Source organism: Hyperolius riggenbachi, chromosome 1, assembly GCF_040937935.1.
Source record: "Hyperolius riggenbachi isolate aHypRig1 chromosome 1, aHypRig1.pri, whole genome shotgun sequence".
NCBI classification, from domain to species: domain Eukaryota; kingdom Metazoa; phylum Chordata; class Amphibia; order Anura; family Hyperoliidae; genus Hyperolius; species Hyperolius riggenbachi.
This window is the reverse complement of record NC_090646.1, coordinates 635,221,495-635,248,653: the sequence shown is the minus strand read 5'-3', so window position 1 is coordinate 635,248,653 and position 27,159 is coordinate 635,221,495. Positions and strand designations below refer to the sequence as shown.

The following is a 27,159-nucleotide window of genomic DNA, read 5'->3' as shown; positions in this document are numbered from 1 at the left end:
CGGATCGGATCTTTAAGAACTCCCTCGCAAAGTACCATGATCGCTTGAAGTCTCGTTTGCGCCCTTTGGGTAAAATCATGCATACCCGCCGGCCGGAAGATGGAAGAAGATGGATCGGGGGAGCGCTTGTCGCCAGGGAGACATTGCTGGATCCATCTTTCTCACGAGGTGAGTATGTAACTTTACCTTGCAGTTGCCTTCTATCAGGGGAGGACTGGCCCAGGGGGACGGGGGGCAATTGCCCCCCGGGCTGCCCGAATTTTAAGTAATTAGGGCCGGCTGCTGCTATACGCAGCGGCCGCAGACATACCACAGGTGACAGGTTCGCAGTGGGGATCGCAACCTCATGCGATATTTCCCGGCAAGTTGAAGTATCCAATCAGAGAAGGGGCTGAGGCGGCCGGCCGTGGTGTGCCCTTGTGCGTGGCTGCGCCTGCGGTGTATGTGAGCGGCACAAGGACACAAATAGCTTAGGTCCTCTCCGGCCAGGTGGGTTGAAACAGCTTGACTCCGCCCCCTGCCTGGAGCCATTGCCGCCCGCAACGTGCTGCTGTGCCTGCGGTGTCATCGGAGTGAGCTGTCTCTCTTCAGCTTTCTGTGCTGGGGGGGCTGGGGGCCTGGAGCTGTGGCTATGAGTGGCTGGCTGGAGGAGTCGGACACAGTCCTCCCCTGTGCTGCTGTGCCTGAGGTGTCGTCGGAGTGAGCTGTCTCACTCTTCAGCTTTCTGTGCTGGGGGGGCTGGGGGCCTGGAGCTGCGGCTACGAGTGGCTGGCTGGCTGTCCTGGCTGGAGGAGTCGGACACTCTGGGGGCTGGGAGTCGGAGATGCCACCTATAGCTGCTTGCTGCTGTGGAGGAGGAGGAGGTGTAGGACTGAGGAGACAGGAGGATAGAGGAGGTCGGGTCCAGGTTGCCAGAGGAGAAGGTGGTTTTTATAAATTTTGTTTCTGTACTTCTTCTCCCTTCTTGTCACTGAGTTACTCACACTTTGCTGCCTGCCTGCTACTGCTGTCAAATTCAATTCTCTGCCCAGGCCAGTGCCCTCTGAGTTTTTTTTTGTGTGATAATCATCCCCATTCTGACCCTGGCCCGAGGGGGAACGTTTTTTCTTCTTGTGGTGTGATTGGCGGCAGGGGAGGGGGGAGGCAGGCAGTTAGGCACTGTCAAACAGGTAGTTGGAGGGGGGGGGGAGTAGGTGTCAGACAAGTAGTTTGTATGGTGGGTGGGCAGGAGTGGGGTTAGGCATCACCAGGTAGGTAGGTTTGTGTGTGTGTGTGTGGGGGGGGGTTGTTTAAAGGAGTTATCAGGCATTTTTAATGAAATAAGTGTTACTTACCCGGGGCTTCCTCCAGCCCCACGCTCCCAGCATGTCCCTCGCCGCAGCTCTGCAGTCAGCCATTCGCTGCCGCTGCCTCCCAGTCCTTGGCGATGGCACCAGTCCCACCTGGATGTCGGTCTGTACTGCGCCTGTGCGAGCAGCACTGTCAATCACCGCCACTTGGACCGGAGTGTACTGCGCAGGCGCAGTAGTTCTGCGTCTGCACAGTACGCTCTGGTCCATGTGGTGGTGATTGACAGCGCCACTCGCACAGGCGCAGTTGGCCTGACGTCATCGCCGGGGGCTGGGAGGCAGCGGCAGCGAACAGCTGACTGCAGAGCTGTGGCAAGGGACATGCTGGGAGCTTGGGGCTGGACGAGCCCTGGGTAAGTAGCACTTATTTTCATTAAAAAAAAAAAAGCCTGATAACTCCTTTAAGGTTAGGCATCAGACACAGACAGGTAGATTGTGCGGAGAAATGGGGTTAGGCATCAGGTACATAGTGTGTGTGTGTGTGGCTGGGGCTGTTAGTCATCACAATTTGAAGATTTGCACACAAGAAAGATATGGCTTTGGACTGGAGATGCCGTGAAACGGGCCTCTAGTTTGTGTTGTCCCCCCAGGCCAAAAGGTCCCAGTCCTCCCCTGCCTTCTATTATAACAGGGCCACGTTGTACTTTGCTCCTCTAATCATCACATATTCTTCAGCAGTTCTTCATTGTTTTTATCAAAGAGAACCGCCAGTAAAATGACTGAGAAGGTTATTCCTAAAAAATGTCTAGTGATACCGCCATTTACCGGAGAATCATGTATTGCGCCATATCACATCCTTTGTTACCAGAGAGTCTGAATGTTCCGTCTCAGGAATGCAGCGCGCGGGTTCTGTATACTCTCTGGAATAAAAATTCAATTAGGCAATGTCAGCTTCTTTTACCGTTCCTCTCCTTCACATCCAAGCGGCTCTCAGCAATGTAAATGTTCTATGAGGAATGTTTTCACATCCGCGTCTGATTATACAGTTGCACTAGAAAAATACAAGAAGAAGATATTAGCATACAATGCAATCAGAAGGCGTTTTTCTCATTAAAGGGGTTCTATGCTGTTTGTTTTTTTCTTATATTATTACTTATATTATCTATATATAAAATTGTGTGTGTGCGTGCGTGCATGTGTGTGTGTGTGTGAGTGTGTTTGAACGAAACCTGGTATACAGATCCCTTACTACCTGGGATGATATGTTCTGGGGGTCTCGCGTCCCCCCCTGCACACCTGGGCGGAGCTACAAACAGCTAATCAGGGAAGTGGGTGGAGCCTATAATAGTCAAAATTCACTTGTTGATTTTCAAGGGGAATATTTAAACTGCTGCCATTCTTAAACTGTTAATGGCAGAGGCTTCAAACTTGCTACAGTCGGTCATTGGGTGACGGGTTTAAAATTACTAAATGGGCGGAGCCAAAAACAGCCAATCAGACTTCCTTGGTGGATAAACTGCTTCCATTCACACATTTTTGATGCCAGGAACCGTAAAGCAGCTCACAAACTTGGTCATTGAGTGACTGTGTGTCCAGGTTAAAAAAGTGGATGGAGCCAAAAACAAATTTTACTGAGAAAATATAAACTGCAGCCATTCACACACTGTTATTGGCAGGTTTACCAAACTTTGACAAGTTAATCACTGGGTGATTGAGGTTAATATTCAGGAAAATGGGTGGAGCCTTCAACAGCCAATCAAAATTCACCTGTTGATTTTCAAGGGAAATATGCAAATTGCTGCCATTTTTACACTGTTAATAACAGATGCCTCAAACCTGGTACAGTCAGTCACTGGGTTCAAATTCTGGAAAGGGGGCAGAGCCACGAACAGCCAATCAGATTTGTTTAATTTTTATGGAACTATACAGATTATTGATACCAAGGACCCCAAAGCTCATAGTCTTGGTCATTGAGTGACTGTATGTTAGAAAAGGTTAGAAAAAGTGGGCAGAGCCAACAACTAATTTTTTTTACTTGAAAAAATATAAACTGCAGCCATTCTTACACTTAATTGCATGGTTCTCAAACTTGACAGTTGGTCACTGGGTGAATGGAATTAATATTCAGGAAAGTGTGTGGAGCCTACAACAGCCAATCAAAATTCACCTATTGATTTTCAAGGGGAATATTTACATTGCTGCAATTCTTACACTGTTAATGACAGAGTTCACAAACCTGGTACGGTCTGTCATTGGGTGACTGGGGTTCAAATTCTGGACAGGGGTGGAGCTACAAACATCCAGATTTGTTTAATTTCAGTGGAAAAATGCAACTTATTGATGCCAAGGACCCCAAAGCTCATAAACTTCGTCATTCAGTGACTGTATGTCAAGGTTAGAAACAGTGGGCAGAGCCAAAAACAACTAACTTTTTACATGGGAAAATATAAACTGGAGCCATTCTTACACTGTTAATGGCAGAGTTCTTAAACTTGACACAGTTGGCCACATGGGTGACTGGGATTAGTATTCAGAAAAGTGGGTGGAGCCTAAAACAGCCAATCAAAATTAACCTGTTGATTTTCAAGGGGAATATTGAAACTGCTTCTATTCTTATACTGGCAGAGGCCTCAAACCTGCTACAGTCAATCATTAAGTGACAGGATTCAAATTCACTAAAGAGACGGAGACACAAACAACCAATCAGATTTCTTTGCTGGATAGACTGCTTCCATTCACACAATTTTGATGCCAGAAACCCGAAAGCTCACAAACTTGGTCATTGAGTGACTGTGTGTCAATGTTACAAAAAGTGGGTGGAGTCAAAAACAAATGTCCTTGGGAAAATGTAAACTGCAGCCCTTCCTCACTGTTAATGGCAGGGATCTCAAACGTTGCACAGTTGGTCACTGGGTGAATGAGATTGATATTCAGAAATGTGCTTGGAGCCTAGAAAAGCCAATCAAAGTCCACCTGTTGATTTTCAAGGGGAATATTTAAGTTGCTGCCATTCTTACACTGTTAATGGCACAGGCCTCAAACCTGGTACAGCTGGTCATTGGGTCACTGGGGTTCAAATTCAGAAAAGGGGGCAGAGCCACAAACAGCCAATCAGATTTGTTTTATTTCACTGAGAAAATACAAATTATTATTGATGCCAAGGACCCCAAAGCCCACAAACTTGGTCATTGAGTGTTTGTGTGTTAGGGTTAGAAAAAGTGGGCAGAGCCAACAGCAGCCAAATACATACCCGGGCAACGCCGGGTCATCAGCTAATCTAGTATAATAATGCAATATTTAGTTCAATGTGTAAGTACCACTCCACTTTTTTTTTACCGAAATGTACAGCTTACTGTCATTTTACCTTGCACACAGAAGCTTTCTGCTAAAACTCAGTCTTATCTTCTGCTCTCAGAGATAAAACAACACTCTCTTGGCAGTTTAGAGAGCTCACTGTGGCACACTGATAAGGCTTCCAGCAGAAAATGGAAGTAAGCCCATTAATCATTTTTAAGCCACTTTATTTTGTCTGCACTGTGAACTTATAATTGTGGGGCATTTTCCTTGAAGCAGAAGAGATATTTTGACTAGTGATGATCAAATTAAAATTTTGCTTACATGCAATTTTGCATATTTTTTGTAATTATGATCATAATAGCAAATTGCAAAAGATTACATAGAAAACATTACATATAAACATTTTTACTATCAAAAGATTACATGAAATTTTACACCATTATGGGTAAATGCATAATTTTGATTATTACAATTATTTTCATAATAGCAAATTCATAATTACACACAATTCTGCATGATTACAATTAATTACAATTAATTTTCATTTTGTAATTAGCGTATGATAAACTACGTGAAATTATACACACAAACGTATAAGGTAACAAAAAATTACGATGTGATATTACGAATTAATACAAAATTAATTCCAAGTTTTCAGAAAATCACAAATTACGATTTTGCATTGTAATTGCAAATCACCATGCAAAATTATGCATATGTAAAGAATGTTTCCCCCTAAAATTGCCCCTAGACTACTATACATACACTACACGATACATACATAGACATATGACTATAGCAGGGATTAGATTGTGAGCCCCTCTGAGGGACAGCTAAATGACAACACTATATACTCTGTACAGCGCTGCGGAGGATGTCGGCACTATATAAATACAAAAAAATAATAATTTTGGCTCATCATGTTGACTGCAGTTCTGTTGTATGAGAGAGTAATTCAATTTGTATTCTATAATAACCAGATAATTTTTATTTAAAGCGGGATTGTCACCATAAAAATCAAATTTCAACAGCAACTGGTCTGAGGGTATTAAGTGATAAAGAAGCTAATCCTGCATTCAAAGCTTTCAAAACTAGTATAGACCTTAGTGGGAGTGTCTGAAGACTCTGGGAGTAGGGCGGGTAACGAATACACAATTAGCAAGAGGAGAAAAAAAGTAAGGCAGGAAATGATCTCAGGAGGTCAAAGGTAACCAAGATGGAAACTGCCTAAAATAGAATTCTTCGCTTTTCCTTTATAAAATTCACAGGAATCATAACGTGGACAGTGCAATACATCTGTTATGTAAGTAGAACTAGTAATTATCTACTTATATATGTGTTTTTTATTTGTAGGTTAGCATGGGTGTCACTTGTTCTTTAAAAGTGTCAGTTGTGGTGTCCCTGACTCCAGCCTGTAGGTGTCATTGTTCCATAATCTACATTGCACTAAATATCAAAATCTATTAGCTACGCGCTATTGTTTATCCTGGCTTCTTCTGCTGATGGCTGGCTGCACAACCTGTTTTAATAAACCACTATTTATTACTTGGCTTACCAACTACAATCCGCAACATATTAGCAATGATTGTATCAAAATAACACTGGTGCTGGATTGTGCACATTAGGGATGAGCAAATCTGCCAAAAACAGGTTCACAAAACTTTTTGCTAAATTACCACATTTGCAAAGTTTCACATATCAAATACGAAAACAGCTTTTGAAAATGTTTTTTTTTTAAATGCACATTTACGTCCTGAAAACTTTATCGACCGGTTATTTCAATACACAGCAACAGCGCAGTAGTTAACCTTTATAGTAACAGCAGTAATGCAGCAGAATAAGGTGCAAATGTAAACCATATCAACCTAAAGGTGGCCACACACCATACAATTTTTTAAATATCTGTTCAATTTAAGAATTGCAATCAATTTTTCCTGACTGATTGTAACATTTCAAAAATATGACCAATGTACCACACACCTATGTTCAATTTTTCCCCAATTATGATAAAAATGATTGGAAACTCTGAGAAAATTGCTTGGGTGTGTATATTAATAAATTGACAATCTAACAACACCATACAATCTTTAGAGAAATTAAAGAAAAATATCTGGCATTCCGGATAGATATAAATCGAAAAAAACGGGAAATCCGACCGGGTTTTTCAGTCGAATGAAAAAAAAGGTTTCGATTTTTTCGGGAGATCTGATCGTTTTTATCGAATTGCCATAAAATTTTATTGTATCGTGTGTGGCCACCTTTATGGTAATAGTATACATGCACAATTATGTACTAATGTGCACAATTTTGCACAAATGCGCACAATGTAAATTTTTACAGTGACAGTAGTAATGCACAGTTATGTACTAATGTGCACAATATTAGACTTTTATTTATAATAACAAAAATTGTATTTGCCTCTGTAGGGTGTGTACAGCCAAAAACTTAACTACTATTGACCCTATGAATTCACTACAATTCTCCCTGCATCTTTCTATCCCTATAGCCAGAGTGAAAGAAGGAAACAGAATAAAGAAAACCCTCCCAAATCATGTAGACAAGAAGTGCCTGCGGTGGCGGATGAGTGCACATGCACTGGCCATGCGCAACATCACAAGCTGTTCATTCACTGTAAACGTGAACAAGGGCTTTTCCACTGGGCAAGCGCAAGTTCACAAATGAAGCATGCCCAGTAATAGGAATCGCTTTTGCATGGAAAATGATGCGCGGTGGTTCATATCACTGGGAATGCGCGTTTCAGAAACTTGCGCATATCCAGTTCAGATGTACTCATTCCCAACCAAGGGCGCTTCCTATCCAGTTTCGGGGAAAACAAGGCCAAATAGGGAATGGGGCACGACCAGAGCCGGATTTACCATAAGGCACTGTAGGCACGTGCCTACAGGCACTGAGGATGGAAAGGTGGATCACTCCCATCCCCAAGCACCTCCCTCCTTACCTATGCAGAGTCCTGATGAGAGTGTAAATGAGAGGTTAGTCACCCTGCTCTAATCGCCCCACAAAGTGATTTTGTGAGCGTTTAGCTCCAAAATCGCCCCAAAAATGGTACAAGCACCACTTTGCCGACTGCAAAGTGGGTGTAACAGGCTGGTATGAACCTTCTCATAGGGATTCATTGCACAAGTGTTTTGGGGCGATTTTCAAAATCGCCCCTAGTATGAACGAGCCCTAAGTGCACTTGCACAAAGCTCTCCCAGCCTCGGGAGCACGATCTGCAGGTGCGCGGGGCCAGGATTGTGCATGCGCCGTCTCCAGCAACCAAGGATTGTTGGATTGTGAGCCTAACTGCAGTGCAAGAGAGAGGACCGGATGAAATCCAAGGGGCCACATGGACTGAGGGAAGCCCTAAATAAGTATAAAACCAGAGGTGTTCCTCATTGCAGGTTTCCTTTAAGAGGCGGGGATGGAAAGGTAGCTTCCAAGGTAGCTTTGCTTTGGGTTAGGCATCCTTTAAGAGGTAGTGGTACACGGCCAACAATGCAAAGTTCGTAGGCAACTACTCCTTTTGGAGGGAAGCAATGGAGCCAAGTAAATTTAACTCCTTGTTGCCCTTTTAGGTTAGTTACAAAGTTACAATGCAGCTATAACAACAGTGATTGTCAGAAACAAAATCTTATCACACTTATATATATATATATATATATATATATATATGTATATATATATATATATATATATATATATATATATATATATATATATATTCTTCTTTAAACCTCTGTGTTTAACCCTCCCAATGCTGGTCTAGTAAAAAAAAAATGCTGGTTGCATATAATATACTGTAAATAATGTTTTAGAGCAAAGTTGAAATGCAGGGTTATATTCCGCTTTAAAGATCCTTACCCTTGGCAAGATTTTTCACGCAATCTTACCCGCCAAATGTTCGTTTTTACGCAACATTAACAATTCGATAAACAATGTTGAAAGACAGTTGACTACCCGCTAAGATTGTTTGTTGCACGATCGTTTAAATGAGAGTTCCCGTCCCGTAGTTAGTTTTTGCGATGCTGATAGATGGATTGGATAGCTATCGTTGATTGCCGGAGTTCCCCAATACATCGGTCTGGGGGTAATTAGCTGTAAATCTATCCCCTGGCAGGTCAGTAAATCGCAGAGCTTGCTGTTCCTCCATCTATAAATCCTAACGTTTGTGAGGTAATCGTATTGTGTGTGATGATGCGTAAATCAGCATTATGTGCTTTGCGCAGTGTAACTGGGTCCATTTAATGTAACTCTTATCTTCCCTCCTCCATCAGGCCAAGTGTACTACTCAGCAAAGATGTCACCTCTGTTCCAAAGGCCTGCGCTGAGGGGCAGCTTCCCCCCCAGATAGGTCTGGGCTCTGTCTGCTGTCAGGGGAGCCTCAGAAATACCGCTGAGATTAGCAGTCCTGACATTTGTGGAGACTGAACTACTCTGTTACACACACAACAAAAAGCTTTAAAAGCTCAATTAAGAGACCCCAAAGATATCACCGCATTTAGAGATATCTATAGTGTGCCTCTTAGTTTGTCAGAACATCACAGGCGTAATTGTGAGATATATTTATGAAGAGATAATCAGAGCAGTCAGAAGCCGTGATACTTACATACTAAGGTCCATATGTGATTGACTTTTTCTCCTGAGTTTTGTTCCAGGAAATACAGGTGAAAAATTAGAATATGGTGCAAATGTCCATTTGCTTTAGTAATTCAACTTAAAAGGTGAAACTAATACTATCTCAGACTTGAATTTCTGGGCCCTTGTAAAATCGCATGATCAGAGCCGGGACAAGGTCCTCCAGCACCCAAGGCTGAGACACCAAATTGCGCCCCTCCATCCTTCCCACCCCAGCCGTCACTAACTGATTGCTATCGGACTAAGAGGCACCCCAGGGCCCCAAACCCCGCCCAAAATCACTAAAGAGGGTTCTTTTGATAGTAAACAGAAACAAAAACAGACACTTACCTGGGGCTTCTATCGGACCACTGTAGCTGACATGTCCCGCGCCGTCCTCCTCCGATCACCCATTCCTCACCGCCAGCCACGGTCTGATTATTCCTGTAGCGAGATTGCGGCTGCACGGCTGTGGCCTCCTGCTCGTGCCTGCAGGAGCTCACTGCGCAGTATGAGAAAACCTCGTACTGCGCCTATGCAGTAAGCTCACAGAGACGCGAGTGGGAGTGAGCACTATTCGTCTTGTTAGACAAATAATTGACCGGTGCTGGCAGCGGGGAACAGAGGATCGTAGGAGGATGGCACGGGACAGCTACAGAGGGCCGATAGAAGCCCCGGGTGTCTGCATTGTATCCCCTTTTCTTTTCTCTCTGCTTCAAACATAATAGGGGAATGATAGCTGAGTGAGTTGTGCGCCCCTCCTACACTGCGCCCTGAGGTTTTAGCCTCTCTCCCCTCTGCCTGGCCCTGATCATGTATCTTATACCATGTTTGCATGTATACCCTTGTGTTATTTTGTATGTTGTATAACTGTTTGCTACCTCTCTGTCTGTCACCTCTTCTTGTTTACATTGTATGTATCCCTATTTATCGTCCAGCGCTGAATAACGTTTTCACACTATATAAATACAATAGCCAATAGTATCGCTGATCGTAGTAGATAAGAATTCCGCCTCCCCGATCTCAGGATAAAAGTCCAATTTTAATTGAGGCAATTGTGGACAAACAGCAATACAGCTACGCGTATCGGAGCAAACTTATGGTTCCTTAGTCATATGTTTGGAGCCATAAGGAGCCATAAGTTTGCTCCGATACGCGTGAGCTGTATTGCTGTTTGTCCACAATTGCCTCAAAATAAATTGGACTTTTATCCTGAGATCGGTGCAGTGGAATTCTTATCTACATTTACCTGGCTCTTTGGTGTTCTCCTCCCGATCCCAGCAGGTGCAGTGGTTGCAGCGACCTGTTCCCTGGATACTATCGCTGAACATTGTAACAGCATGGACCCCTGAATGAAAGACAGTGTTTAGCATTGTGGTTATTGTTATTGTGGTTAGCATTGTCTGACGTACTCCTTGATGCATATATATCTTTAGGAGTACTCCATCACTGTGTACAAACAACACTCCGTTTTTTTATGTCAACTAAATAAAATACTTATTTAGGTTGTTCATAGATGGTTTATAATTTTTTATTTTTAACCTCAAGACATACTGTAATGAATTGACTGCAGTAAATCAATGTGCGCATATAATAAAGGCTACGGTTAAAAAGGGCACCGGATATAAATGATATTAAAGTAATTATTTAGTAAAATGGGTGCCAGGATATGACGTAAAATATCGCTTATAATACTGATATTGTACTATTCCCTACTTTAACCTCTTATTTTTACATTTACTAAAAAGTTAAATTTACTTAACCAGTTCAGCCTTCAGTCGTTTTCACTTTATGCATCCGAGCAATGTTCACCTCCCATTCATTAGCCTATAACTTTATCACTACTTATCACAATGAACTGATCTATAGCTTGTTTTTTCCGCCACCAATTAGGATTTCTTTGGGTGGTACATTTTGCTAAGAGCCACTTTACTATAAATGCATTTTAACAGGAAGAATAAGAAAAAACTGAAAAAAATCATTTTTTCTCAGTTTTCAGCCATTATAGTTTTAAAATAATACATGCCTCCATAATTAAAACGCACGTATTGTATTTGCCCATCTGTCCCGGTTATTACACCGTTTAAATTATGTCCCTATCACAATGAATGGCAACAATATTTTATTTGGAAATAAAGGTGCATTTTTTCCAATTTGCATCCATCACTATTTACAAGTTTAACATTTAAAAAAAAATAGAACTATTTCATCTTTACATTGATATTTAAAAAGCTTAGACCCTTAAGTAAATATTTACATGTTTTTTTTTTAATTGTAATGTTTTTTTTTAATATTAAACCTTTTATTTGGGTATTTTTGGGAAGGTGGGATGTAAATAGTATTTGTTTGGGGTAAATATTTGTGCATTTTTTTTTTCTTACAAGATGGCAGCCATGAGTTTGTTTACATGACGTCACTCTAAGCGTAACATACGCTTAGAGGGACGCATGAAGCCAGAAAAAGCGAAGCTTCCGAGAGAAGCTATCGCTTTTTCTGCGGGGGAGAGGAATCAGTGATCGGGCACCATAGCCCGATTCACTGATTGCCTGGCTAACAAACCGCGGGCCGGGAGCACGCATGCACGCGCGCAATTGGCCGCTGGAGCCCGCAGACGTGCACATGGCCTCCTGGACGTAGGTACTACGTCCAGGAGGCATAAATGGTTAAAGTAATAAAATATTGTATAATTTACCAATATTTTACTACTTCATTCATATAGTAAAAAATCTTTAATACTTATTGATAGTTTACTATAACTTAACCTCTCCCTACTCTCACACAGAACCCTCCCCTGGTGGTACTTGACCCTAAGACCCCCTGGTGGTGCCTAACTCTAAGACACTCCCTAGTGGAGCCTAACCCTAAGACCCCCTGGTGGTGCCTAACCCCAAGACCCCCCTGTTGGTGCCTAACCCTAAGACCCCCTGGTGGAGCCTAACCCTAAGACCCCCCTGGTGGTGCCCAACCCTAGGACCCTCCCACTGGTGGTGCCTAACCCCAAGACCCCCCTGGTGGTGCCTAACCCTAAGACCTCCCACTGGTGGTACCTAACTCTAAGACCCTCCCTGGTGTAGCCTAACCCTAAGACCCCCCCTGGTGGTGCCCAACCCTGAGACCCCCCACTGGTGGTGCCTAACCCTAAGATCCCCCTGGTGGTGCCTAACCATAAGATCCCCCTGGTAGTGCCTAACTCTAAGACCCCCCTGGTTCTGCATAACGCTAATACCCCCCTGGTGGTGCCTAACCTTAAATCTCCATTTTGTTTGTTTGATATAAATTAGTATATGGTTGTTTATAGTTTTGTTAAAAATAGAATAACAACCTGCGTGTGCTGGAGTTTGGGGTTTATTTGTGTTTGTATGTGTGTACTGTTTAAAGAAAAATCTCAATAAAAAGAATTTACAAAAAATAAATAAATAACATAGAATTACAAAAAATGATTACCGAAAAATCAAAACGTAAAACTAAACTTTTTTTAATATATCAGTTCAAGTAAGTCTGTTGTAATTTAGGTACGCTGTCTATGCACCTACATTTTCATGTTGTTTAGTGCATATGCCCCATAGTTTCTTACGAGGCTAAGTGAGAATGTATATTACACGATCTGTCTCACAAACTGAGCTCATCTCCTCCTATTTCTCGTTCTTCCCCTTTGTTCTCTTCCTCGTGGCTTAGTTTTGTTTGTTTTATATCTGCCTGTATCTTCTCAATCTTCTTCTTCAAAGTCTCATTTAAGTTTACAAACTGATTATGTTCACCAAAAGAATGTAAAGCAGCTGTATCCCTTGTTATTTCTGCAGTCAATTCATTAAGCTGTTCTTTTTTCCTCTTCTTCAATAATCATTAGCAATATTCCTAACAATCGGTTTAAATTGCCCTTTTTCCACTTCCCTGTGAATTGCTCCGTGACGCTCCAAGTTGCCAGCAGGCTCAATTCTCTCCTGAAAACTCTGTGCAATCATTCCATCTTCTTCATATGATTCCTGAGAGAGGACATCCTATTTTCTTTTCAGGTGCCGTACCAAAAGATTGTTATGATTTTAAACCCATCCTTACGAAGATATCTCCTCCTCAATATGAAAAGAGATCATAACAGCCGGGTTTACCGCTTCTCACTACTCTCTACCCAGAGTGCTTGAAGTTAAAGAGAAACTCCGACCAAGAATTGAACTTTATCCTAATCAGTAGCTGATACCCCCTTTTACATGACAAATCTATTGCATTTCACAAACAGACCATCAGGGGGCGCTGTATGACTGATTTTGTGATGAAACCCCTCCCACAAGAAACTCTGGGACCGCGGTACTCTGGGCAAACTGCCACAATGTAACAATGTTCACAGACAGGAAATGGCTGCTTACAGCTGTCTGTAACAGCCAAAACAGCTAGGGGCAGCTACATAGTTACATAGTTATTTTGGTTGAAAAAAAGACATACGTCCATCAAGTTCAACCAGTATAAAGTACAACACCAGCCTGCTCCCTCACATATCCCTGTTGATCCAGGGATACATAACCTGCCCACAGTAAAAATGTCACCATGTAATAAATGTCAGAATGTAAATCTGGGAGAGGAAAGATTTTACAATGAACAAACACTGACTAAATCATTTATACATCATTATTGTAAAAATTAAGCACTTTTTTTATTACATTATTTTCACTGGAGTTCCTCTTTAAGTATAATCTTACTATAATACTAAAAGAAGTTTTAAAGGGGGGGTGAAATGCTAGCAGAAGCACAAACAATGTGGGTGTCATGGCTGACCTGCAAAACTGTAAAGGTGGCCACACACACCATACAATTAAAAGATCCAATTTTTCACCAATTCGATAATTGTGATCAGTTGTCCTGAAAAATCGAGAGCCTTTCTTTGTTTTCAATTAATAAATCCAATCAAATGTCCAGTTCTTTTTATTTTTAGAGATTGGACATGTTGGAAATTTCAATCAGGAATTGTATGGTGTGTGATGGATTGTCAGTTACTACTTGGTGTACAGCTCCAATCAATTTTTTCTGAGTTTTCAGTTATTTTATTCATGATTGGGGAAACATTTAATAAAGGTGTGTGATACATTGGTCAGATTTTGAATTGATTGCTATTCTTGAATTGAACAGATATTAAAAAAAGTTATATGGTACTAGCAGACCCAAGACCGTTTAAAAACGGGCTCTAGGGTCTGTTTCTCGCCACCGCCGCCCGCCGCATGTTACTGCGCGTGCGCGTGCACCCGTCCTCCTGTCTCTGTGAGGCTGGGTCCGTGCTGCGCACATGCGCAGTAGCAAAAAGCACGGACCCAGCTACACAGGGACAGCGTGACGCAGGGACACGGGGGTTTTATTATAGAGGATGTGCCCACCTTTAGAGTTCCCCTTAACTTAGACAAACCAGGTGAAAATCTAGAGCTTCCCTTTAGATGGAGGATTAGACAGCAGAAACGTAAGTTCCCTTAAGAGTCAGTGCTTAGAAAAAACAGAACTCAGTCAAATGTCATAAAGCCCTAGATGCTAGGGATCCATACAGTAAGTGTCAAAGGATTTCTACAAGTCCTTATTGACCTACACACAAGTCATGGTGACCTTGGAATGACTTCTTCACCTACAGCTTGAATTAACTTCAGAGTGGAAAGGTTTCTGAATACACAGGTGGTCCAGGGGAATTGTACTTGACACCCTGATCACCAAAAATCCAAATTAATTTATTAAGTTGCCCAGATCATACATGTAAATTAAAAAGAGGAATGGGCCAAGGACAAAACCCTGTGGTACCCACACAGACAAAGAAAGCATCTGTAGCAGAGATTATAAGGTTTCCCCCCTCATCAGATTGATGTTTATTGTCCGGTTACTTCAAATGTCTCTATTACTTGGCTGCAGAACAAAGTGCTTCCATGAAGTCTTTAGATAGAGCCACCTGTGGCAAAATTCTATTTTGGGATTCCTTTTTCTTTCTTTTTTTCTTTTAAAGATGAACCATAACAACATATATTAGAATGTATTACAGGATAACCAATTTTACGATAATTATCCTGGTTTCAACATCAGTAACACTTCCAAAAATCGATATATTGCTGTACATTGGTCTGTAACCCCACTCTCTCAGTGATATTAACTCTAGGGTCTCGATTGTAATTTTTAAGGCCGGAGTAAGAAATAATGCAAAAAAATTAAATTTGTATTTTCCCATTGAGTCAGAAGTAATTCACCAAAGACTTCTTTAATGTCCTCACAAGACTAAGCAGGGCTTCGCCCTGATGTCGCCCGTGCAGTCGTATTATGGTTAGTCTGTCAGAACTGCTGAATGCTGAGGGTGGGTTTCCAGCCTCAAAGCAGGCAATTTGGGCACCCGTTAGCACCGGAATTTTGGATGCCACCATAGTCTATAGAAATATCGTCATTAAACCATAATTTGGGTTCCAGATAGCAGGGGTTAGGGGTTGACGTCAGGCAAGCAGTGTGCGCGAGGGGGGGTTGGGGTTAGGATCAGGTGTCAGATAGGTACTGTGTGCTGGGAGGTTTGGGGTTAGGCGGGGAGGGGTTAGGTGTCAGGCAGGTAGCGTGTTTGTGTGGGGGAGGGGTTAGAGTCAGGGGGGTTCTGTGTGAGATTAGGGTTGCGTTTAGCCATAGTAAAATATCAGTATTTAATACTGATATTTTACACTTGAACAGTAAAATATTGGTATTAAATACCTATATATTACTATTGCCCTTTCTGGGTGCCCAAATTTCCAGTTGTCTTTTTTGTATGTACACTTCTAGCCTCCCAATGGGGAGAGTACAAGTGCAGTCAGTGCTTTCTCAGGTCATCCCGCGCTGGAATAAACACGGTCTTCTTAAATACAGACCCATCATATCGAGATGATAGAAGCCAGGAGAATGTCCGGGTGTCTGTGTGAATGGATCAGGCTGTGGATTTATACGCTGGACACACAAAGGGGAACCATCACTCCTTTCAGCAGAGCACAGGCTCGCAGGCTGCTCCTAATTTATGTATATGTATCACTTTATCTCTAACTTTGTTGGAATGCTCTTTAGCCTTCATTTTCACAGCTGTCCTTGGACCTGAGTAATGAGTTTTTAAAGCCCGAATCTGGACAGGAATAGAAATATAGCAATCTGCTCCCCAGGGCTGTTTCTGGCCATGTTGGCGCCCCAGGCAAGGCACCTTTTGTCTCCCTACCCAAACCCCGTGAACAGGAAGATCATAACCTACATCAGTTAATTTTGTGGGCACCAATTAGAAATGGATACTTTACATAGTAATAATGCTGTTTCTCTAAATAAGTTTGTAAAAGACACACAGAAATATTACCAGGCCATACACATATCACTGGCTGAAACGCACTGAACCCATATAATTAGGGATGATCGGAAAGTGCAATTTCCAATTTCGCGGAATTGCGGAATTCCATGCGCATTGAACTCCGTAACCGTTACATTCCGTCAGAATTTTGCGTAATTTTTTTTGCAGCGAGAGTTGTCGTGTAAGCCATGGGACCTAGAGGTGGTTCCGCGGCGGTCATTATAAGTTTGGTTTGGAGCAGCAGAACTTGTCACATAAGCCATGGGACCTAGAGGTGGTTCCGCGGCAGTCATTATAAGTTTGGAGCAGCAGGACTTGTCACATAAGCCATGGGACCTAGAGGTGGTTCCGCGGCGGTCATTATAAGTTTGGTTTGGAGTAGCAGGACTTGTCACATAAGCCATGGGACCTAGAGGTGGTTCCGCGGCGGTCATTATAAGTTTGGTTTGGAGCAGCAGGAGTTGTCGCATAAGCCATGGGACCTAGAGGTGGTTCCGCGGCGGTTATTATAAGTTTGGTTTGGAGCAGCAGGAGTTGTCGCGTAAGCCATGGGACCTAGAGGTGGTTCTACGGCGGTCATTATAAGTTTGGTTTGGAGCAGCAGGAGTTGTCGCATAAGCCATGGGACCTAGAGGTGGTTCCGCGGCGGTCATTATAAGTTTGGTTTGGAGCAGCAGGAGTTGTCGCATAAGCCATGGGACCTAGAGGTGGTTCCTCGGCGGTCATTATAAGTTTGGTTTGGAGCAGCAGGAGTTGTCGCGTAAGCCATGGGACGTAGAGGTGGTTCCGCGGCGGTCATTATAAGTTTGGTTTGGAGCAGCAGGAGTTGTCGCGTAAGCCATGGGACCTAGAGGTGGTTCCGCGGCGGTCATTATAAGTTTGGTTTGGAGCAGCAGGAGTTGTTGCATAAGCCATGGGACCTAGAGGTGGTTCCACGGCGGTCATTACAATTACAATTGATGCTGAAATAATTCTGATTTTCATGCAGAAATGCTGTCGGTTGGTTTTTGTTAAGCCTCTAATTGGTGCTGAAAATCAAATTTTTCTTACAGAAATCTTGTTGTTATCACATTAAGCTTCTTCTAGGGTCTTCCTTGTGATTGGCTTAAAAAAATCCGCATTCTGATGGAATTACGCATAGCAATTCCGGAATTCCAACGGAATTACGCATAGCAATTCCAGAATTCCGTTGGAACGGTATAGCAATTCCGTTCCGATGCGACGGAACAGAATCGCCAATTTCTGACCAGAATCGCGAAAAACGGAATTCCAGGGAATGCGGTGAGCATCCCTACATATAATAAATAATGCTTTTCAAGGGTGTGCATCCACTTTATAATATTTGTACCATTTATGTACAGCCTGGGTCTTAACAGGTCAGAATAATGCCCTCTGTTCTATCAGAAGGGCAACAAGCGACACAGCAGTGCCCATTGAGATGTTAAAATTACCATCCATCTCTTTCGTAATGGAACAGTGTGCTAAGACTAGATCTGTGCCCCCTCCTACATTTATCACCCCAGACAACTGCCTGGTTTGCCTATGCTTGAAAATGGCCCTGCTGCTACCAATCCCTTTATCCCAAACTGCCCATTGCATTACTAAATTTAAAGAGGAACTTTAACTCAGGAAATCTTTACCTTTTCTTCGACAGATCATCAGGGACACCTGTGTGGCTGATATTGAAGTGAAACCCTTCCCACAGTGTGATGTCATTGTCATGGCCCTGACAGCCTCCTGCCTGTGAACCTGGTTGCATTGTGGGAGATAACGGCTGTTGCCATCTACAGAGGGGCTATAGCACACAACAGGAAAGCAGTCACAGGGGCTCTTGGCTACGCTTTAATGCGTGTAATTTGCTCATGTTTTTTGCTCTGCCATAAGCCTGCAGGTCAGCACCTTTAGTTCTGTCCAACATAGAAAAAAATGTGGGGCACACTCAATAACAATGTGAAAGGCTAAAAGGTTATATATGCTATATATATATATATAGGCAGCACTGGAGATTCCCAGTCTCCATAAGAGATGTATAAATACAGAGGGGCTGCAGCACACAACAGGAAAACAGTGACAGGGGCTCTTGGTTGCGCTTTAACGCGTTTAAGCTCACCAACTGCACCAAAGTGTCCCCAATCTGGTGAGTCATACTCTAACAGGCAAAAATGCTAGTTTTTATTAGCGTTCTAGTGGGAACCATGCCAAAAGCCCAAGGGTCATCTAAATGGGAGAAAGGAAATTAAAGGACAACTGTAGTGAGAGGTATATAAGGAGGCTGCAATATTTAACTTCTTCCGGACCGACGCAGTACAAATCTACGTCGGGCATAGGCGCTGCGGTTCTGACTGGACGTAAGCTCTACGTCCCATTCACCACGCGTCCCCGCCATTCCTGCCGCTCTCGCCACTTTCTCCCCGCCGCAATTTGCTTGCCCTGTCGTCTCTATGACGGCAGAGCACTGTGCGCCGGGCAGGAGCCGCTTTCATTGGCTCCTGGCCCTGTCATTCCTGTAAGCGATTCCCATTGGCTTACATTGAGTGACAGGGTCAGGAGCCAATGAAAGCGGCTCCTGACCGGCGCACAGTGCTCTGCCTTCATAGAGACGGCAGAGAGAGCTGCCTGCGGCGGGGACAGAGCAGGGTGACCGGCGGGAGCGACGGATTTTTGCGGCGATTCGTTGGGATGCGGCGTTTTAATGTAACAGCAGCCTCTGGTCCTTAACCACTTCACCACTGAGGGGTTTTACCCCTTGAGCACCAGAGAAATTTTCACCTTTCAGTGCTCCTTCCATTCATTCCTCTATAACGTTATCATTACTTATCACAATTAAATGAACTATATCTTGTTTTTTTTCGCCACCAATAAGGCTTTCTTTAGGTGGGACATTATGCCAAGAATTATTTTATTCTAAATATGTTTTCATGGGAAAATAGGAAAAAATGTAAGAAAAATTCATTATTTTTCAGTTTTCGGACATTATTGTTTTTAAATAATGCATGCTACTGTAATTAAAACCCATGACATTTATTTGCCCATTTGTCCCGGTTATAAAACCGTTTAAATTATGTCCCTATTACCAAAAGCTACTCACAGAATGTTGGCTAAACTTATAGAGTGGCCCACGGATTGGTCCATGATCATATTATTCAGTACTTCCGAGACCTCTGGTCTACACAGAAATCTACACGGTATAAACTGCCAAGATCATTGAACCACTGACACTGTATGGTGGTTTACCCTTCTCAAGTACTTTTTATACTAGTTTAATGTTGACTTGGGATGTCAGTAATTGATGCCTTCGAGCTGCTGACATCCAAAATGTTCCCACATGTAATATTATCTGCCCTTGCAAATTCTGTTGTACCTTATGATGCATATAAAATTGCACTAAGTTATTGTTTGTAAAACACACTTTGATATTACACTGTTGAGTTGTTATTTTATATTGAAAAACCAATAAGAATTTTTTGAAGATAAATTATGTCCCTATTACAATGTTTGACGCCAATATTTTATTTGGAAATAAAGGTGCATTTTTTTCAGTTTTGCGTCCATCCCTAATTACAAGCCCATAGTTTATAAAGTAACAGTGTTATACCCTCTTGACATAAATATTTCAAAACTTCAGTCCCTAAGGTAACTATTTATGTATTTTTTTTAATTGTAATTTTTTTTTTTAACCACTTGCCGACCGCACACTCATACCGTGCGGTGGCAAAGTGGTAGCTGGAGGACCAGCGACGCACATCTGCGTCGCCAGGTGCCTCCCTAATTAATCAGGAAAGAGCGGCCGTTTCCTGTTAGATCACGGAGCGGGTCTCCGTGAATAGCCTGCGAGCCGCTGATCGCGGCTCGCAGGCTAAATGTAAACGCAGGAGACGTTTGTCTCCTTTGTTTACATTCAATGGCGCTGCTGCTACAGCAGCGCCGTAAGGCAGATCAGCGATCCCCGGCCAATCAGCGGCCGCCATGTGACAGAGGACAGCCTGTCACAGCCTGCACAGGACGGATAGCGTCCTGTGCAGCCCCCGATCACCAGGGGGGAGAGGTAGGAGAGGGAGGGGGGAATTTCACCGCGGAGGGGGGCTTTGAGGTGCCCCCCCCCGCAACACTCAGGCAGGCAGGAGGAGCAATAAGACCCCCCTGCACATCATCCCCATAGGGGGGAAAAAGGGGGGTGATCTGATTGCTCTGCCTGCAACCTGATCTGTGCTGGGGGCTGCAGAGCCCACCCAGCACAGATCATACAAAACCACGCTGGTCCTTAAGGGGGGTAAAGGCTGGGTCCTCAAGTGGTTAATTACAAAAAAAATGTAATTGGGGAGTGTGGGAGGTTTCGAGTTAATTTTTTTGTGTAAAACTAATGTATTTGAATATGAAAAATGCTTTAGGGTGTAGTTTTACTATTTGGCCACAAGATGGCCACAGTAACTTTTTGTTTATGCGACCTGCAAGCGCCGGAAGGACGCTTGCAGGAAGTGCTATGAGGCTGGGAATTTTTATTTTTTTCACAATAATCGCGCTGCTTCTCATAGAAGCAGCGGATCATTGCGGGGCTTAGATCAACGAACGGGAATGTTTTTCCCGTTCATTGATCACCGGGCGAGCGGGCGGTGGTGTGCACGAGAGCGGGAGTGTGCACACGAGCGAGCGGGAGCGCGGGCAGCGGCGGGAGAGCGGGAGGTGCGGATATCTCCGTCCCTGGGGGAGAAAGGATGGAAAAAGGAACGGAGATATCCATACAGCTGGGGGTAAAGTAGTTAAGGGGGCAGAGGCTGCTGGTACCGAAGTGGTTAAAGGGAGTCTGAACCATATACAAACAAAACAAAAAACAAACAAGAGAGGAGAGGGAAGGCTCTGAGTCTTATAGAGCCTTTCCGTTACTCCTACGGTCCTCACGTTCCACTGCTGGCTCCCCCGTTATCAGTCTCCGACCGATGGGTCGGAGAATGCTCTCTGCCACTTCAGAAGTCTTCCGGAGCCTGAATGCTCCCAAAGATGGGCCGCTCTATACTGCGCAAGCACGCTCTCTCACGCACTCGCGCATGCCCAGTACGGAGCCACCTGTCTTCGGGAGCACTGGAGCTCCAAAGCCTAACGCGGTGAAGGATTCAAACAGAGGAGCCAGGGTTGGAGAAGAGAAATGGGTCAATAGGACACAGAGCCTTCCCCTCTCCTTAGGTGAGTATCTGTTTTTTTTTTTTTTCATACGCTCCAAACTCACTTTAAGCTTTCCCACATCCTTATCTGAGCTTGTAAGAGCTCGTCACATGACCAGTCATATTCCTATTCATTAATTTCTCTCCCAGGTTCCTCACGAAATGAAATGCGGTGACACCATGGTCACCTTTACGTATGAGTCCAGGAAGGAGAGTACCTGCACGGTAGTAGTGCTGCGAGCTGACCGGCACCATCCCTAAAATCAGATTTTTATGTCTTCTTCACAAAGGGCTCCATAAGTGGAAACAAAAGTCCGTATTTTAGCTGTCATGGAAATAAACAAATCAGCATGAGGATCCAGGACAACAATGTTTACAAAGTGGAAACTATGCAGCGATGTTCTGGAAAATTGTCTTTCCTTTATCAACCTTTCCAGTATGCGAATACACCCAGACTAGAGAAGGGAAGTTACTGCAATACTAAAGACGGGTGAATTTGGTGACGTAGGGGGTTCAGAAGTTGAGCCTGTACTGCAACCACAGGACCAAAAGGGCCCACCACAGGTCTGATTTCAGTTACCTTTCAACTTACTGCACCTCCTCAAACAACCTCCTTCTAACCACCACACGCATTTCGCACTCCCATGCATGACTACAGGACTTCACTACAGCTGCCCCCATCATTGTGTTATTGCTTATTACCTGTATTGTTACATAGTTACATAGTTATTATGGTTGAAAAAAGACATACGTCCATCGAGTTCAAGCAGTACAAAGTACAACTCCAGCCTGCTCCCTCACATATCCCTGTTGATCCAGAGGAAGGCGAAAAAACCCTTACAAGGCATGGTCCAATTAGCCCCTAAAGGGAAAAATTCCTTCCCGACTCCAGATGGCAATCAGATAAAATCCCTGGATCAACATCATTAGGCATTACCTAGTAATTGTAGCCATGGATGTCTTTCAACGCAAGGAAAGCATCTAAGCCCCTTTAAATGCAGGTATAGAGTTTGCCATAATGACTTCCTGTGGCAATGCATTCCACATCTTAATCACTCTTACTGTAAATAACCCTTTCCTAAATAAATGGCTAAAACGTTTTTCCTCCATGCGCAGATCATGTCCTCTAGTCCTTTGAGAAGGCCTAGGGACAAAAAGCTCATCCACCAAGCTATTATATTGCCCTCTGATGTATTTATACATGTTAATTAGATCTCCTCTAAGGCGTCTTTTCTCTAGACTAAATAAACCCAGTTTATCTAACCTTTCCTGGTAAGTGAGACCTTCCATCCCACGTATCAATTTTGTTGCTCGTCTCTGCACCTGCTCTAAAACTGCAATATCTTTTTTGTAATGTGGTGCCCAGAACTGAATTCCATATTCCAGATGTGGCCTTACTAGAGAGTTAAACAGGGGCAATATTATGCTAGCATCTAGAGTTTCTATTTCCCTTTTAATGCATCCCAAAATTTTGTTAGCTTTAGCTGCAGCGGCTTGGCATTGAGAATGATTATTTAACTTGTTGTCGATGAGTACTCCTAAGCCCTTCTCCAAGTTTGATGTCCCCAACTGTATCCCATTTATTTTGTATGGTGCTAGACCATTGGTACGACCAAAATGCATGACTTTACATTTGTCAACATTGAATTTCATCTGCCATTTATGTGCCCATATAGCCATCCTATCCAGATCCTGTTGCAATATGACACAATCTTCCTGTTTTGTCAGTCACCCTTGTTATCATCGTCTGTAATCTCATTTATTGTACAGCGCTGCATAATTTGTTGGCACTATATAAATCCAATAAATCCATAATAATTGCAGAACTAGCAGGGTTGCCAAATTATCCCTTTAATTATTGAAAAGTCTAAGCTATGCAGTTTCTTTGACTGCTTATATGCAAACAGTCCCTAAACGGCATCTATGCAAACAAAAATGCTGCTACTTCTTTATTCACTTTATTTGCAATCCAAAACATGAAACCAAGAAGCCAACATTTCTTGACCACACCAGGTCTCTTTATCTAGTTAATGGCTGGAGGCTTCATTCCTCCTGGTCGCCTGACGCTGCATACATAGATACTGTGGCTTTACCAATAATGAGTGTGAGACATACTGGCAACAAGACCTGTATAATTCATATGTGTTATTAAAGGGTTGAGTTGGCATTGGCAACACTCGGCATTTGCTCTTTATTAGTGCTACATGGTTGTGATTGATGCTGATGTCATCTGTGTTTGTAATGTTTGCCAAGGCATTTTGGAGACAATAAGTGCCTTCAGCCAGACACTTAAAGTGGACCTGAACTCTTGCACAGGACAGAAGGAAAACAATTGTCAAGTATACCTAGAATGCTGTGATGCATTCACATCATTGTAAATGATTACATCATTGTGCGATCACATGACTTTGGAGAGAAATGGTAACAGAAGTCTTCTGCTATCTCTCCTGCCTTCCTACACTGCCCTCTAGTGGGGCAAAGACACTCTGATGCTGCCCCTGGTATTATAATAACAATTATAAGGCTCAAACCACAGCACAAGGACTGCAGCAATAAAACAGAAAGAAATCATCCTACTTACATCTGCTTTAATGGTGCAGTCCATGTACTGTGCAATCATGATTTCTCATTTTTCTGTGCGTAAGTATTGTGAGTATTTCTGTGTGTAAGTATTGTGATTTTGTAAAAGAACTGTACAATTTTGTAATCGTCAGTGGCGTAGCTAAGAAGCTCAGGGCCCCAGTGCAAATTTTACATGGGGGCCACCAAGCACTCTATACATAACAATTGATACTGCAAACCAAAACCAATCGGGACAACCACAGTGTCAAAGGTGCAAGAGGGGGATGAGTAACAGTGTGTTAATGATTACTACCATTCAAAGCATCTATAGAAGTTATCATTACAAGCACAGGACCAATAGAGAACTAATACTACATTTGAGGGAGGGCCCTACAGGGCCCCGGTGCGGTCGAGACCTCTGCAACCCCAATTGCTATGCCACTGGTAAAAGTACAATAGAGTTAGCCACGTGCTGTATGTGGGAAAAATGAGACTGTCCAATGTTTAACTCAGAGTTACAGAGTACCTCAGCAAGCTCATGGTGAACCAGAACTCCTAAGAGTGTGTAAGGGGGCTACAATGGACCAAAAAGCCCTCTTACTAAAATGCTATGGAATAAAAAAAAGTTTGCTTTATTAACTCTGGGTTTTTCAAGTCCTACCCCATAGAGCCACATTAATCCATGCCAGGCACTGATGAAGAATAACCAATCTGTATGCATGTTGGATTATTGTGGCTCTGTAATATTAACAAGCTGACACATCATTACATTCCAGCGGTTCTGGAGGCGTGTTTAGCTCACAGGGACAACAATGAGCGATTTGTATATCTCAGCAGTGATGCATCGTGGGAGACAGCATATGCTCACTCCAACTTAAATTATTGCAAATACTTTCTGTTTTAAGAAAGCAAACTTTTATTTTCCTTTAACTTAGAGAAAGCGCAAAAAAAAAAAAAAAAAGAAACGCCGACAAACAGAAAAAAATAAATCCTGAATTGTGCAACAATTTTAACTAGTGTGACCGTGGAATACTCAGTAGCAAGAAAATATCACAAACAAGAAATAAAAATTACATTTTCTAAAATAAATCAACCCGGAGCTCTTGCGAGCCACTAATTCAATTTCTTAGTATAATGGACAGCGCTCCACATCACAAAGGGACACTCTATGTAGAGTACCGTATGTCAGGAACCGGCCCGCGGCACGCCTGCGTATACGGTTCCTGACTGCGGGTTTGACCAGATCAAGCCGGGAACAGCCTTATTCAAGCTACAAACAAGGCTGGGACCCCTCAAACACTTCCCACTGCCACCACTAGCCATTGCTAGACACGTCAACTCAGCTGTCGAGTGCTCAACACGCAATCTGCGTTTTCGTATTCGGGTCAGCTTTGCGCTTAGGCTGAATATGGGAATGCCATGCACCCACACACGCAGTACAGTTGTACAGTAACACAGCACAATCAGGCACTGACTTGTAATGCAAGTTACACTGTCGTGCAGCAAAACCACTAACAGTCTTCCGAACGATACTGTTAGCCACTCCCACTCTGCAGTCGAGCGCAGAAGTGCCCCATACACACAATGCAATTACAATTTTATATGATAGTGTTGTTCAAGCATACAATTAGGCATGGACTTATACACAGCTACACTGCAGTCTCCTCTAGGCTATGAGTGTTAGTTTAGTACAGCAGAAGTCAAGCTTATTAAATAATAATTTAATATTCCAGGAAAAAAGTGGAACAATGCAGAACAGAATATATACAAAAGATTACAAAAAACAAAATAAAAAAAGTTACAAAATTAAGAGTTTACAAAGATACACACAAGCGATTTGCCTACCAAAATAACAGGGATCCAGATAGAAGAACCTTGGACTTTTATGAACGGACACAGTTCTGGTTAGACCAGGAGCCCACTAGCTTGGGCCGGGGTTCCAGCTGCAGCTACTGTCAGGAGGGGACTGATTTTAGGTATCTGTCCCTTGCTTTTTATAATGAAATATTTGCCTTGAGGCTGTAAGCCTGTTTGGACGGGGGGAACTAGATTTTAATTACATCCTTAGACATAATTTGATTCTCAGAGATCTAACTTCCACATGTGTATTATATACATTTATATATTAAATGTGTATTATAGCACACACACAACAAAAGACTTCCTTAACATCCAATTTCCCCAAGTTAAAGTGTATTTTAGTACATACATGAAAAGACTTCACTAACATCCAATTTCCCCAGGTTAAAGTGTATTTTAGCACATGCATGAAAAGACTTCCCTAGTCCAAGTTACAGGGTTACAGGTGACAAGCACATTGTTGACAGTAGTGGCCTGAATAGCCATCTCCTAATTAGAGGCTAGGTAGACAGTCCCTAATTGCAGAGATTCCCCATCTCCCAGTTAGGAGCAGACAATGGCCATTGAATGCAGGGTCAATTTACATGATATAACGAACTCCAGGCAGCTGCCAGCCTTCAAAGCCAGACTGGCTAGCAGATAATCCCATGTGATACAGTAGTACACAGCAGACATAAAAATGGGAAAATGAAAATATATTACTGTATTCCTTACATCATCAGCCTCATAACTAGCTGCTATATTCCTGACACCGTACATCAATATGACATCTCAGATGGTATCACACTCACCCTGTTCAGTTGACCACTGCTAGACTGGTCATATATCGCTTGTGTGATATATCCTGCACCGCCTGTGCTCCCGTTGCTTACTTTCCTCCTCCCTCTTGTTCGGGCTCTCCTTGGTTCACAGTATTCAGTGTACCTTTATCCTTATGTATTCCGCATGGTTGAGAATGAGCAGGCCTATTATGTGCCGGTAATAAAGCTGTTGAACTAATTTGGCTGGACCTGGGTTGGAATCATCACATCAGAGGATGAAGCTCCGAGGTTGTGCAGATAGCTGCAGCGCCTCT

At 43.0% G+C, this 27,159-nt stretch overlaps 1 long non-coding RNA gene across 1 annotated transcript in view; it reads right to left on the bottom strand.

The window, feature by feature from the left end:
* Window positions 1-2,119: 2,119 nt before the first annotated feature.
* Window positions 2,120-27,159, bottom strand: part of LOC137560130 (uncharacterized) — a 77,547-nt gene continuing 52,507 nt past the window's right edge. The window contains exon 4 of the long non-coding RNA XR_011029814.1: window positions 2,120-2,340. This is a non-coding gene — a long non-coding RNA (uncharacterized lncRNA). The remainder of the gene's footprint in view (window positions 2,341-27,159) is intronic.